Genomic DNA, 15028 nt, shown 5'->3' with positions numbered 1-15028 from the left:
TTCCCAAGACCAACAAGTGGGTCCAATGGACTAAAAATATTGACCAAAGAAAATGCGACAACAAGAGCACCAAACAGTGTCTGAGGAAAGGAACAAAAAAAAATAAAATAAAATAAGGAATTAAAATGAAATCAAGCTACCCGCTAAAGATTTTGAGTAACATATAAGAAATCCACAACTAAAGGATAGGCCTTAGGACAAGAAGGCACCCCAAGTTGTTGCCAAGAATCTTTGGACATAGGTGAGGAATAAGGCTACAACTGTGTGGAGGATCTATGAGGATATACAATCTAGGGGGTCCTTGAAGGAGGATCACGAGGTTGCTTGGTTCTCTATCCCAAGGAGGCTATCATAAAGAAAAAGATGATAGTTTGGTCTAGGTACAATCTCATGTGGAAACGGTATTACTATTAGTGTTCTTGGAGCTTCAAGATCTCCTAAAGATAGAGAGAAATGCACCTCTGGTCTATCTATTTGACAAAGGAGTAGAGAGACCAAGTCTCTCTAAAAAATAGTAGAATCTCTCTCTGATCTCGTGGAATATGGGGCAACAAAAAAATGAAGTGGGTCTTTGTCTCCACAACCCCCATGTTGCAAAGTTGGTAGACCATATCGTTTCTTAGTAATGATAGTCTAGTTGAATGTAGAGTTTATGAGAACCCACTCTAAATGAGCTAAGAGAGATACAAAGTGCATGTGACCAATTGAGGGATAGATAGGAGGGATGAACAATGATACCATTCTGAATCTCTTAAAAGTGTTTGGCATATGCATCTTGATGTGCCTGTTCAACTCAAGGGTGGGGGGGGGGGGGGGGGGGGGGTTTGGGGTTAACTCAAGTAGTGAGGGTGTATTGTCTATAATGTCCATCTTGATGTGCCTGTTCAACTCTTGATGAGGTGGAAACAAATGAACGAGCAAATCTAATAAATATTATTAAGGAGGAAGGTAATTGAAGCTTGAGAAAACCAACAAGGAGACCTCCTCATCGAGTCCAAGCAAGCAATACTTCCTTGTAGATTTAATTTATTAATTTATTCTATTACGCATAGTTTTATATTGATGTAACCCAAACCCTTCAAAACAATAACCTAGAAAACAAAATTTTAGAATGTCAGATTCTTCATTAAAATTTTCCAACTCTACTCTATCCTATAATCAAAGAAAAATAACTACTTATTACAATTTCAAAAATTACCATATTTGGCAGATTTTTGAGAAAACATATTTTTCCATTTTTGGTAACTTTCAAAACTAATCCTACGAATCCTAATTTTTCCCAAGAAAATCGCCCAAGGCAAGATGAATTGCCAACTAATATACAAAATCAAGAATATGATTTTGGATTTATTACAAAAACAACTTTCAAAAAAATTGGAAAAAAACACAAAAATCCAATTTTGGAGGACAAGATGATATTTCAGGATCCTAGAAAAATATCAAAATGGTCACCAATTGAGCTGAGCTTAGTTACGATCCAAATAACTCCTCCTCACACAACTGCCTATAGAATTTCAGCCAAAACCCACATCCGAGTCAATAGTCATGACCTTCAGATGCTCCTGCATCATATATTTTTAAAACTAAATTATTATTATTTTCATCAATTTGAACTCAATATTTCATTTTAAAAAAATATTAAAAGCTATATTCACTACTTATAGACTAAAAACATATTTATTTGCTTGTCTCTTTTAGTTTCATAATTTTCTAATAGAAAATTTAGGGCAAGGGAAGTTAATTTAAATGCAATTACAATTACATATATTTTAATATATAATAAAGACAATTACAAATACATATATTTATATATACAATTAAAATTACAATTAATTGTACAATAAAGACAAGTACTAGCGACTACATGGCACTTGTCTATTTTGTAATATTTAATACATTTCAAATCAAAAAGATATTTTCTTTCTATTATTAACATGTTCTATTATTATTCGATGGTGGAAACTATCAACTGCTCGATCATGGTGAATGGATCATCTTGGGGGAATTTTGGCGGGGAAAGGGGACTAAGATAGGGTGACCCTATCACTCCCTATTTGTGTATCATGGTTGCTAAAGTTCTAGGTAGGGCGTTCTTGAGAAAGATGGAAGGGGGATTGATTAAAGGCATTAGACCTCCATCCATGCTTCTACCTGAGGTGATACAATAGTTTGTGGATGACACCTTCCTAAGTGGGGAGTCCTCGGTGGAGAAGCTAGAGCTTGGAAGTTAGTATTGGAGATATATGCAGCTAATGTGGGATAGAAAATTAACTTGGATAAAAGTAAAGTGTTCTTTTTTAACACCCCCCTTGATATACACCATAGGATTGTAAATTTTTTAGGGTGCAATACTACAGAGTTACCTGACATGTATCTTGGCCTCCCCTTGATGGTGAAGGATGTAAGTAACAACTTTTGAAATTGCATTCTGGAGAGGATGGAAAAAAAGTTGATTGGATTGAAAGGTAAAACTTTGAGTAGTGCAGGAAAGCTTCAACTTTTGATTTCCTACCTCTAGGGGTTACTTGTGTACTTCCTATCATTGTTCAAAATTACGGAGAGTATGGCCAATAAATTGGAGAAAATAAAACATAATTTCCTTTGGTCCGAACGAAGTGAGAAGGTAAGGTTGAGTCTAGTTAACTGGGATACGATTTGTAAACCGAGAAATAGAGAAGGTTTGAGAGTGAGGAAGATAGATAATTTGAATAATGTGCTTCTCACCAAGATGGTTTGGAACCTAATGAAGGAGGAATCCAATTGGTGCAATTTTATGAAGGCTAAGTATCTTGGGAATCTAAAGTTTTCTCAGTACACCTAGAGAAATGATCTGCCTAAGGAATCTAAGATCTAGGGAAATATTGTGAAGAATAGAACCCTTTTGAAAGAAGGTGTAAGGTGGCTGGTGGGAAATGAGAATCATATTAACTTTTGAAAGATCTGTGGCTTATAGATAAATCATTAACAAAAATAAAGTTTGGGTCTCTTTGGAACCACCTTCAAGAGTAGCGGGGAGAAATGGTAGCTGATTTTATTTTCTTAGGGAGCAAGTGGAAGAAGGTGGAGCTGTAAAAAAATTCTATAGTTGGAGGGGACCTAATAGAAGACCTAAATGTTCTGCTAGAAGGGTACACAATCCTAGGAAGGGATCAAAATGATGAATTCATTTGGAAGCCACTCCGACGGGGGAGTTCTTTGTTAAGTCTACCTATAAATTAATGTTTGATAAAATTTTGAAACCTAATCAATGGGGGAATATATGGTTTAATTATCTAATACCTAAGATCAATATATTTGGGTGGACCACTATCCATGGGAAAATACTCGCTATAGACAACCTTATGAAATGGGGTTTCCAATTATCAAATAGATGCTACTTGTGTAAGATGGAGGAGGAGAATATTCCCCACTTGTTCTTGCACTGTAGGTATACTTCTAATGTTTGGGGGAGGCTTTTACAAAAGCTGGAGGTGGATTGGGTGTTTAACAAGGATCTGGTGCAGTTTGTGGAGAATTGGCAAGGCCCCTTTACTCACCCCCTCCTTGTTAGGTTGTGGAAGGTCATCCCCCCATGTTTGTTGGGGTATCTGGAAGGAGAGAAATAATAGGGTGTTTAAGAATGAAGAGAGAGGAGGAAGTTGTGGTGGAAAAGATATATAAACTTATGGTAGAGAATATTAGTTGCAGCAAGTGGAGAAAACTGACATTCCCCCTGAGAGTGCTAGAGATTAGAGTGGCCAAGGGCTAGAAACTAGAGGATAGGATAATATAAATTGATAACTTCAACCTATTGGCTAGGAAAAATATTAGATGGGAACCTCCACCTTTGAATTGGGTAAAGCTTAATTTTGATGGTGTTTCCAGGAAGGAAGGCTCGGCAGGAGGAGGAAGGTTAGGGATAGCAAGGGAAGGATGCTATTGGCATATTCTGAACTGCTAGGGAAAGTATCTAACAATACTACAGAGGTGATGGCTCTATATTGGGGTTTAAAATTGGTGGTGAGCATGGGATCGAGAAATGTGGAAATTTAAGATGATTCTAAAATCATCATAGAAACTGTTAAAGGTAATATGAGAGAAGGATGGGACATAAAATGTGTGATAGAAGACATTAGACACCTATTAGCCAATTTTAATAGGTTTGATTTGAATCATATATTTTGGGAGGAAAATAGTGTGGTAGATGGTATGGTGGCATTAGGCCTAAAGGCAAAAGGACTAAGATGTTGGAGGGAATTTGGTGCCTTGCCAAATTTGGTAAGAGATTTAGTGAGTCAAGAAATAAAGAATGATGAATCCTAGCTAGAGAGATATTTTAAAATTTTGTATCATGCTACTAAGTTGGTGGAAAGGACAAAGCGAGGAAGCGTAGATGGCTAGGAGTAAAGGAGATGGTACTGGTAATAATAAATTCGCATGGCCTGAAAAAGAAAGATTATTGAAGTTTGAGAAGAAAGGTTTTTTAATGATTTTCCTATGCGTGTGCTTATACACTGGGCAAAAAAAAGGTTAAAATTTTAAATGGTTAGTGTGTATTGGGAATGATGGAAGAGATTGGGAGGAAAATAGAGGCATTCGACATGTGACATTAATTTCTACTAAGGACGCTAAGAAAATTACTAATAATAATGGTCATTATTGTTGCCTAAGGATTTTTGGCTTAAGTGTGGAGTCATTCTTAGCAAGTGTTTCTGAGTTCCGAAGAAGAAGAGAGGTTTAGGGAAATTTGTAGAGATGGGTAGTGACCTTATGCACATTGAGCCGTCCATGATTGAGGATAATGTGAGGAAGTCGTTCGTGTGGTATATGCTGAAGGAAGGTAGTTTTGTGCCATTTATGGAGATGCTTAATGGGCATGATGAAAATTGTTCTATGCAATTTGTTAATTCCTGGGAGGACGTAGAGTTATGATAAATGGAATATTGTTCCATATCTTTGAGGAAGTCATTGCTCTAGCGACATTTGACCATGAAGGGTAGGAACTGGTAGAAGGTGACAAGGGTGGCCAATGAAGTGAGTCTGCAATGCTTCTTCTTGGATGGGGAGAATCCTATTCGACACAGGCGGTTTTATGTAGGAGAAGCTCCCTAAGCCATGGAATGAGATCTTTTTGATGTTGATGAAGTACCTAACTCTGGAAGGTAGGTATGGTGTCTATTATTACTACCACTTTCCCCTCCTAAATCATTTTCATCACCATGATTTAATTTCCATTCCGTTCTTTCTGTTGCATGATTTAGAGGACACATTTGCTAATGTAAAAGACAAAATGAGAAAAGGGGTTAATTTTACCATTTTACATCAAGGGTTAATTTTTTGACTGTATCAGTTCCACCTTGCCTTTGTCCCCCCTAGGATTGTGGAGGTTGATATTCTGGCTCATCCCAACCCCCGACCCCAACTAGTTCCCCTTAGGATCATGGGTCCTAGAGCCCCTACCCCACAACCTTCGCCTAGCAAGTCCCCTATGGATTTAAAGCCCACTCCTTTTGGAAAAAAAGAGAAACAAGAAAAAGGGAAAGAGAAGGAATTAGTGGAGTTAGAGGAGGAGGGGAGAGGGGGGAGCAGGAGGTCAAGGAGGTTAGCTAAGCCTAATGCTAAGAGGAAATTGAAAACGAAGGCTTCACAAGAGGAGGAGACAAATTCTAAAGACATGGGCCATCCCAAATGGACGATGAAAGAGAAGGCATCAACTTTTGGGGAAGGGAGAATGGAGGAGGAGGAAGAGGAGATCTCAAACTCTTCTTGGTCTGGCTCAGGTGAGGGGTTGAAGGAGAGAAAGGAGGTGTCACATGTTTTGGCAACCATCGAGCTGGGTTGTGTGGACTTAATGAGAGACTAGTTCCTTGATATGGTGGATAGAGTGCCCTCCCCGATAATAATTTCCTCCCTTATTAAGGCTTTTTCTAAAGTTAATGCTAAACCCCCAATGGTGCAGGAAGTTACTATGATGTAGGCAAATGGTTTTCCTAGCGACATGTAGGAGGTCAACGTGGAGATCACGAAGAATGCTGGCAGTGAGGTGTGGGAAAGAATTCATGCTCTGGAGGAGAGAATGTGCCTACTAACAAAGTTCACTATCAAAGTGACACATGCAATTTCCACCACACTGGACCTGCTTAAGGACTCAGAGGGAGACCTGCCAAAGGAGGATACAAAAATTTTGTTTGACTTCCTTGCAAAAGACTGGGCAAACATCCTCTTGGGGAGGAAGGAGGCTAAGAAGCCTTAATGGTTCTCTCTTTTTCTGTTTTGATGCTGTTAATCTACTGGTTGTTGAACTTGAAGGGGTTTAAGGCTGTCATGCCTTTGTTTATATATTTTATACAACTTTACTAATTTTAATACACACATGATGTATGTTAGGCCTACTGATACTCTTTTAATTATGGTTTCGAACCTTGTTTTTGTTTTATTAAGTGGTAGGGGGTAGTTTTGGTTGATGGTTATCTGCTGGTTGTTGACCAATTTGATTGTTTATGGGCCAACCCCCTAGTTTTGGTTGCTTTTAATTCAAAAACATGTTCTATTTTTTTGAAATGTTATTGCAAATAGTGTTCTTGGAGCTTCAAGATCTCTTGAAGATAGAGAGAAATGCACCTCTAGTCTATGTATTTGAAAAAGGAGTGGAGAGACTAAGTCTCTCTAAAAAATAGTAGAATCTCTCTCTGAACTCGTAGAATATGGGGCAACAAAAAATGAAGTGAGTCTTTGTCTCCACAACACCATATTGAAAAGTTGGCAGACCTTATTGTTTCTTGGCAATGATGGTTTGACTAAATATAGAGTTTGTGAGAACTCACTCTAAATGAGCCAAGAGAGATAGAGTGCATGCGACCAATTGTAGGAAAGATAGGAGGGATGAACAATCATACCATTCTGAATATCTAAAAAATTCCTAGCATATAAAGGTATTCTTGGGCTCAACCCTCCCCCCTCCCCCCCAAGGGGTGGGGTAGGGGGGGGGGTGTAAACCAAGTAGTGAGGGTGTATTGTTTGAATGTCCATCTTGATGCGCATGTTCAACTCCTGATGAGGTGGAAACAGATGGGAGAGAAAATCCAATGAGTATTAGTAAGGAGGAAGGCAATTGAAGCTTGAGAAAACCAACAAGGACACCTCCCTGTTGAGACCAAGCAAGAAATACTTCCATGAAGATTAAATTTATTAATTTATTCTATTAGACATAGTTTTATATTTTTAAAAATAAATTAATTTTTGATCATCAATTTGAACTCAATATTTCATTTCAAAAAAATATTAAAAGCTATATACACAACTTATTAACTAAAAAAATATTTATTTGCTTGTCTCTTTTAGTTCCATACTTTTCTAATAGAAAATTTAGGGCTGGGGAAGTTAATTTAAATGCAATTACAATTATATATATTTTTATATATAATAAAAATAATTACAATTACATATATTTATATACAATTAAAATTTAAATTAATTGCACAATAAAGACAAGTACTAGCGACTACATGACACTTACATATTTTGTAATATTTAATACATTTCAAATTAAAACGATATTTTCTGTCTATCATTAACATGTTCTATTATTTTTAGAACCATTTATAAAATGTGAGTAATTAATAATCTTTTTTGATTTAAGTCTTTTAGAAATTAAAAAAACACAACATATTGTAACATTTTTCAAAACCATAAATATAAGTTACTTTCAAATTACAAATTACTGATTTATTTTATATTAATAAATAATTAATAATATTTATTTATAGTAAATAATAAAACAGAATTACCATTTCTAAACTCTATTCTATTAATTTATGAAAAATTAAAATAAAGATAAATTAACAAAGAAAACTGATCTAAAATATTAATAAACATGGTAGAATATATAATACTTTATTGTTTCTTTTTGCAGATCTTTAAGTAGGAAGAAAATGCTATCCCCACTACAATTGTACATCATATGGTGCCAACGCGAGTTATACAAGTTATTTTCATAGAGACGATGCTTTCCAATGTGATTTCAATATTGTTTAATGCATTACCAAAGACCTAAGACTATTCCTACACAAATGATCCTAGTCACTTGTTTCACTTGAGACTAAAAAGTCAACTTGAAAGTAAGAAATTTGAATTCTATATTTTAAATATTGCAGACCAAGTGTGCCACATGACCCATGGACCAAACTATATGACTTTGTCGAGGTTGACAAGGTCCTCGAGGAGTTAAGACAATAGACAAACATATTTTATTTATTTATTTATAGATTCAGATGGTGGATGGAGGCTCTGTGGTGGTACTCGGTAGTCCTCGGCTCCTCCTACTAGTGTCCGATGGATGCTCTTTGGGAAATGGCCTTCACCTCCACGGCCAGAGATAAAAGATGCTAACCAAGGCACTGATCCTGTTGCTATTGCTGATGACGGCTGGACTGTTCCCAACCTGCTTCCCAATCCCAAAGATGATTGGGGCTTTCATGATTGTGATGACCACCTCCCACAGCAAACACTACTTTAGCCACTTGAGGCTGCTATTTATGTTTTTTTATGAATAGTTTATGATTCCGACTTTAGCCTGTGAACTCTCGTGGGGTGATCTTGTATCCCCCGACCCTTTTTTGTGAATTGTAATCTTAGTATATTAATTATTAATTGAAAAGGACTATTAAAAAAAAAACAACCATCTATACAGCAAACAAACTAAATTAGATGCTATGACAATCTACTTACTATCATAAATAAAATAATATAAAACAAAATAGGAACATACAAAATCTATAACTTCAATCTCTTACAGGTTTATATTATGCCCAATAAAATACCAATTGCCTCACAACCAATATATAAATGTGGGAATCTGATACTAAGAGTATTGTTAGTACAAACTTCTTTTTTAATAGTTTACAATTAAAAAGTTTTGGGGATACAAATATTAAAAAAAGTAATTATTATTTCTGTTATATCGCGGCTCTTTCACACAAGTTGTCTTTTACCGAGCTTCCAAACGTAGTTTCGAGACTTGGTCCTGGTCTACCCCGGCGGCCATTTCTTTTTTCTTCACTCTTGAACTAGTGGTGGAGAACTTGTTGGCCTAGTGGTGGAGAACTTGTACTCTTGAAAGAAAGGTCACAAGTTCAAATCCCACTGGGGGGTAGGGTATGTACGCCTCATTTGTAGCGCCAAGCGCCTCTCGAAAAAGAGTACGAGGTAGTCCCATATCACTGTCACCATATGTAAACCCAAAAAGTATGGCATAGTGTCGTGGACTATAAAAACCACCTTACCTTACCTTACCTCACGCTTTCAACCTGCAAATCCCACAAGCCCCTTTCCCACTATATATCCCTTCTTACTTCAAACCTCTCCCACCATTAAAGCCCACCAAAGCTTTCTCAGATCTTTGCAGTTTTCCTCCTTTTGTGTTTTGAATTCATTCATTGAATCCCATATTCAACAAAATAGTCTTGAATTGGGTGTTTTGAATTCAATTCCATTAGTTGGAGACCAGATTCATTCACCAAACTCCAGATTCAATAAAAAAAAGAAGAAGCCCCTTTTTGAATTGGGTGCATGATGGTAATGGCGAAGAGTGAATCAGTTTGCATAAGAGAGGTGTGGGCAGATAATCTGGACGAAGAATTTGAGCTGATGAGAGAAGTGGTGGATGAATACCCATATGTCGCAATGGATACGGAATTCCCCGGGGTTGTGATGAGGCCAAAGGGAGATTCAAGAGCCAAGCGGAGTACCATTACCATACCTTGAAAGCCAATGTGGACAACCTCAAACTCATCCAATTAGGCCTCACATTCTCAGACGAGGAAGGAAATCTACCAGATTGTGGAACGGGTCGCCAATGTGTTTGGCAATTCAATCTGAGGGATTTCAACCCGAATCAGGACATCCATGCCCCTCCTAAAACTGAATTTGCAACAAGCTGCCCTACACACAAGAGGGGTTTTTCAGTCTGATGAGATTGTATTTCCCAAGCGTGTATGATGTGAAGCATATGATCAAGTTCCGTGATGGAGTCTATGGAGGTCTTAACAGAGTTGCTGAGCTGCTTAAAGTGGAGAGAATTGGGACTTGCCATCAAGCGGGGTCTGATAGTCTGCTTACTTGCTCTGTTTTCATGAAATTGAAAGAGGGGTTTCCACAAAGATCCATGGACATGTATACAAATGTCTTGTATGGATTGGGTCTGGAAAGCTGCAGCTATTGATTTTGGATAAATAATTTGTGTTTATTGTACATGGTTATTACAAATATGGATAAAGATTTGATAATTTTGTTGGGTAATTTGCGGTATGGTGTGCGAACTCGTTTTGCTTTGTATAAAAACTTCCTGTATTCAACAAGGCATACGATTCAACGCGGCTTCTCGGTGAAAGACGTTCAATTTCCTATGCTAAACGGAAGTCAAATAGAAGGAAACTATTCATAAAATAAAATAAAATAAAATAGAACAATCCTAGCAACAAGAAAAGAATAAGTAGACACTAACTAGTTGTCAACTGTCAGTCTGCGGCTTCTATTACAAAACAGTTCATTTAGTTGTTCCAAGAGAACGTCAAAATAAACACAGTTAAATGAGCATAAGAATAGTGTGCATTACTGTACTTTCTGTCTTCTTTATTGTTTGTTTTTTATATTGAAAGTAGTTAAGGCTGATTTATTGAAAAATAAGAAATATTTTGTTTTAAAACAATTAAATGTAAAATAAAATATTAATAAAGAATATGATTTCACTAATTTTTTAAATAGATTAAAAGTGGCGTTGTAAATATTACAATTAATTATAATATAATATTTTAAAATTTAAAATTAAGAACTAAAATAAGAAAAACTTCTTATCATTTTTTTCTGAAATTTGACCTATATAATTAATTAATATATTTTTATAAAATTTAATTTTTTAAATGATAATTTAAATATTTTATAATAATAATAAATTATTAATTACAAATTTAAAAATATGATTTTCTACTATTTATATATAATATTTTCAAATAAAAATTTCTTACAATGATTAATTAATTAACTAAAACTAAAACTAAATAAACTTAAAGATTTAAAAAACAACTCTACATAACTTATAAAAGTTTAAAGAAAGAGACTAAAAATGACAAATATCTATGTGTTAAAAGAATTTAAATAACTTTAAACTTTTTTATTCAAAATTATATATTTCTAAATTTTTAATATACAAGATCAAAGTGAAGTTTAATATAAGTTTATTGAGTCTTAAAGTTTGACATGCTTACATTATAATATTTTAGTTCAATTTTTTTGGACAATCATATCCTCCTTGCACACTTTGTTTTATAAAAATTAAAAGATATATAACTAAACAAGATTGAAAAAATTATAAAGACACTTCTATAATAAAAAATCTACTTATTACTAAACACTTAAATGTCTTAAAATAAAATAAGATAAACAAGATCTATAAATTAATGAGCAAACATCTATAAATAACTGAACAAATATTCCAGAGAACAAACAAAAAGAATAACTCACACATCTAAATAAATAGCATAAGAATGTCTAAAAATATATGCACGCTAAAAACATCAGAACCCTCTAAAACCTACTTAAATCCTGCAGTTCCTCAATTTCATTCATATCAGAGTTCAACACAATCTCTGTACTTTGAATGTGGTGCACGATGGTTGATAAGGTGAAGAGGGATTCAGTTTGCATAAGGGATGTATGGGCACATAATTTGGATGAAGAATTCAAGCTGATGAGAAAAGTGGTAGCTGAATACTCATATGTAGCAATGGATACAGCATTTCCAGGGGTTGTGATAAACCCAAATGTTAGATTCAATTACGACAACTTGAAAGCCAATGTGGATAAACTCAAATTGATCCAATTGGGCCTCACATTCTCAGACCAGAAAGGAAATCTTCCAGACTGTGTTTGGCAATTCAATTTCAGGGAGTTTAATCCAAATGAAGACATTCATGCCCCTGATTCAATCAAGCTGCTGAGACAGAGCGGTATCGATTTCACCAGAAACAACACAGTGGGTATCCATTCAAATCGTTTTGCGGAGCTTCTGATTTCATCTCGCATTGTTTTCAATAAGAATTTGAAATGGGTTGTCTTTCATGGTGTTTATGATTTTGGGTACCTGTTAAAACTTCTGATTTGCAGCAAGTTGCCTCATACACAAGAGGGTTTTTTTAGTCTGATGAGATCATATTTCCCCACTGTATATGATGTGAAGCATATGATCAGGTTCTGTGATGGAGTTTACGGAGGAATAAACAGAGTTGCTGAGATTGTTAAGGTGGAGAGAATTGGCATATTTCACCAAGCAGGGTCTGATAGTCTTCTTGCTTGCTCTGTTTTCATGAAGTTGAAAGAGGGTTTTCCAAACATATCAATGGACAAGTGTACAAATGTCTTGTATGGATTGGATCTGAAGAACTGCAATGGATAAGGAATCGTTGTTGATAATAGCAAGAGGCTGAAGAGTAATTGATATTATGGTATGATGGATGGAAAGAGCGGAGATCATCCGTACATCTATAATTGAAACATTGATCCTATGATATGATATATTTTGTGAAGGCCGCAGCCTGAGGAAGATCGGGGAATGTCATTGGAGGAAGAAGATGGAGAAAGGGTTTGTCAGGCACTGTAAAGGAGATTTGATAGGCTCTCAGAAGATCCTGTTAAAAGATCGTTGCTAATTATGGAGGAGAAGCTGTAACATTTAGCAGGATGAATATCGGTATTTAAAGCCCAGTTTTCTGTGTGTTTTGCATTTCAGGCATATCAGAATTTTTTTGAATGGCTGGTTCTAATGAAAACCTCTTTTGTCCGTCTATGAATATATTTTTCGGGGAAAAATATTTCAACTTTAGATTAACCTTTGTCAAAAAGATAAACTTAGAATTTGACAAGATAAGTACAATTTTTGCCCTAATTATTGAAAATATATTTAAAATCTCATGTAGGATATTATTGATGTTTTTAGGCTTGACAGTTAGAAAGTTAAAAAGTATTTAAAAATTTATTCATAAAATAGTAAACAATTATATACAAAATGACTATACTTTTTATCTCTAATCATTGTTTATTCTATTAAGATTTTTAAACTCTTCTCAAATGTCAAAAGTTTAATAGTGTGATTGTCGGATTTCCATCCACAACTAGAATTTCGAAGTTTCATCTTATTATTTTGTAATAATAACATTGCACATCATAGTTCATAATTAAGTAAGATTCTTCACAATTTAAAAGAAAAAAGGAGGATGAAGTCTGGATCATGCTGGCAGCCTAAATGCTCCTTGGTCCTTGGCTCTTAGCGGAAGAGGATTCAAGCACACGTGGCCCATATTAGATAGCTAAAACTTATTTGTGGATGACCTCCATAAAAAAAATTCAAGTATGTTTAAATAATCTAATTCATTACTTTTCTTCATAAATATGGAAAATATCCATAATAAAGTAAAGATTTTTAAATTTATTTTTTATAATTATTTTTACATAAGAAATAATTTGATTATCTATATATATATATATATATATATATCAATTATTACTCTTTATAAATATAGATTTATTAAGATTTTTTTTTTAATGCAACGTATTCTTGAAGTATTTCATATGAAATTATATTTTAATAATTAGTAATATATTTTGCTAAACAAAAATATTTAAAAAATTCTTAATAATACACAAAATAAAATAAAAAAATAAGGTGCTTTTCATTAGTCTTTATTAATATTATATCTTCTTCCATCTTATTTATTTGATAAGGAGTTATTTTTTTAAAGTTTTTAACTATTTATTTAGTGTTTGATATGACTTATTAGAGTGCTTCTCTCTTATTTTCAATAGAGAAAAGATTACTTCCATTACTATTCAAGATTATGAATATATTTTTCAATTATATTATGTATTAATTTTTTTAAATATTAATGTTAGATATCTTCATTCCATTCTTATTGATTGAACATGATCTCAAAACTTGAGATTGAATGCCATGTTACAATTAATGTTTCCATTAGAAGGTGAGAGTAGCATGCAAGCATAATTCTTCCAACTACTACATTTTATAAAAGATGGAAACCCAACCCAACATGATTGGGGTCTTCTTATGACCCATATAGACATAGAAGTAAGTGTGGATGGAAATAAAGAATTGGAGTTTTATGCACTTGTTCACTACTAATGAGGCAGTAAAGCTACATAATAAAAAATGCTAAAATCATTGAATTGCCCAATCATTATAAGTACAAAGTCAACTATTGCATGAGCAAAGGAAATAGTTAGATGCATGATGAAAAACTAGAAAAACCCTTAATATTGTTAAAGAATATGATGAAATGGTTTTACAAAGTAAATATTCAATGCATTTTTAACGAACCTAGATTGTATTAACCAATATATTTCTAAGTGTTTATTTTATTTATTTTTATAGAAAAATGATGTATTTTGTACATTTCACAAGGCTAGGTTGTCCATTTCATATAAAAATTGATAATTTTAGAGGGGTAAGAAGATATAGGGAGGGGTAAGGGGAGAGAGGTTGGGATGAGGGGGGGGGGGGGGGGGGGGGGGGAGGGTGGGGTTGGGATAAGATGAGTAATATGAAGTTAGAAGAGAGATAGAGAGGTGAAAAGTTTGGTATTGATAAAAAAATAGGGCGGGGGGGGGGGGGGGGAGGGGGGAGGGGGGGGGGGGGGGGGGTGTGTGGGGGTTGTGAATGATATCATATATAGATAGATCTACATATAGAAGTTCATTTAAGTGAAATTGAAGAAATAGAATATAGATAGTGAAAGGTGAATGGCAATGAGATGGGTAAGGTAAGATAGAAATGAGACATAGAATCGAGTGTGTGTTTGTATAAGAAAGATATAAAGGAAATGATAGGGAGGTAGAAAGGGAGAATGTGAAAATTAGAGAGAAATATATGTTGGAAACAATTCTTCAAATTTTATGTTGTCATTGATGTTGCACAAATATCAATATTATCCGAACTATGAAGAACCTATAGTATTAACCAAGCATATTCAGTAGTGACCAAGTG

General features: G+C 34.6%; 2 pseudogenes; both read left to right on the top strand.

Moving 5' to 3' along the window:
- The first annotated feature begins 9272 nt into the window (after positions 1-9272).
- Positions 9273-10258, top strand: LOC149565272 (putative CCR4-associated factor 1 homolog 6 pseudogene; annotated as a pseudogene).
- Positions 10259-11644: 1386 nt separating this feature from the next.
- Positions 11645-12427, top strand: LOC149565271 (putative CCR4-associated factor 1 homolog 7 pseudogene; annotated as a pseudogene).
- The last annotated feature ends 2601 nt before the right edge of the window (positions 12428-15028 follow it).

This window comes from Cupressus sempervirens, chromosome 3, assembly GCF_028749045.1.
Source record: "Cupressus sempervirens isolate cs-2001-9-10 chromosome 3, ASM2874904v1, whole genome shotgun sequence".
Taxonomy (NCBI): Eukaryota; Viridiplantae; Streptophyta; class Pinopsida; order Cupressales; family Cupressaceae; genus Cupressus; species Cupressus sempervirens.
This window is presented reverse-complemented; position numbering and strand designations above follow the sequence as displayed.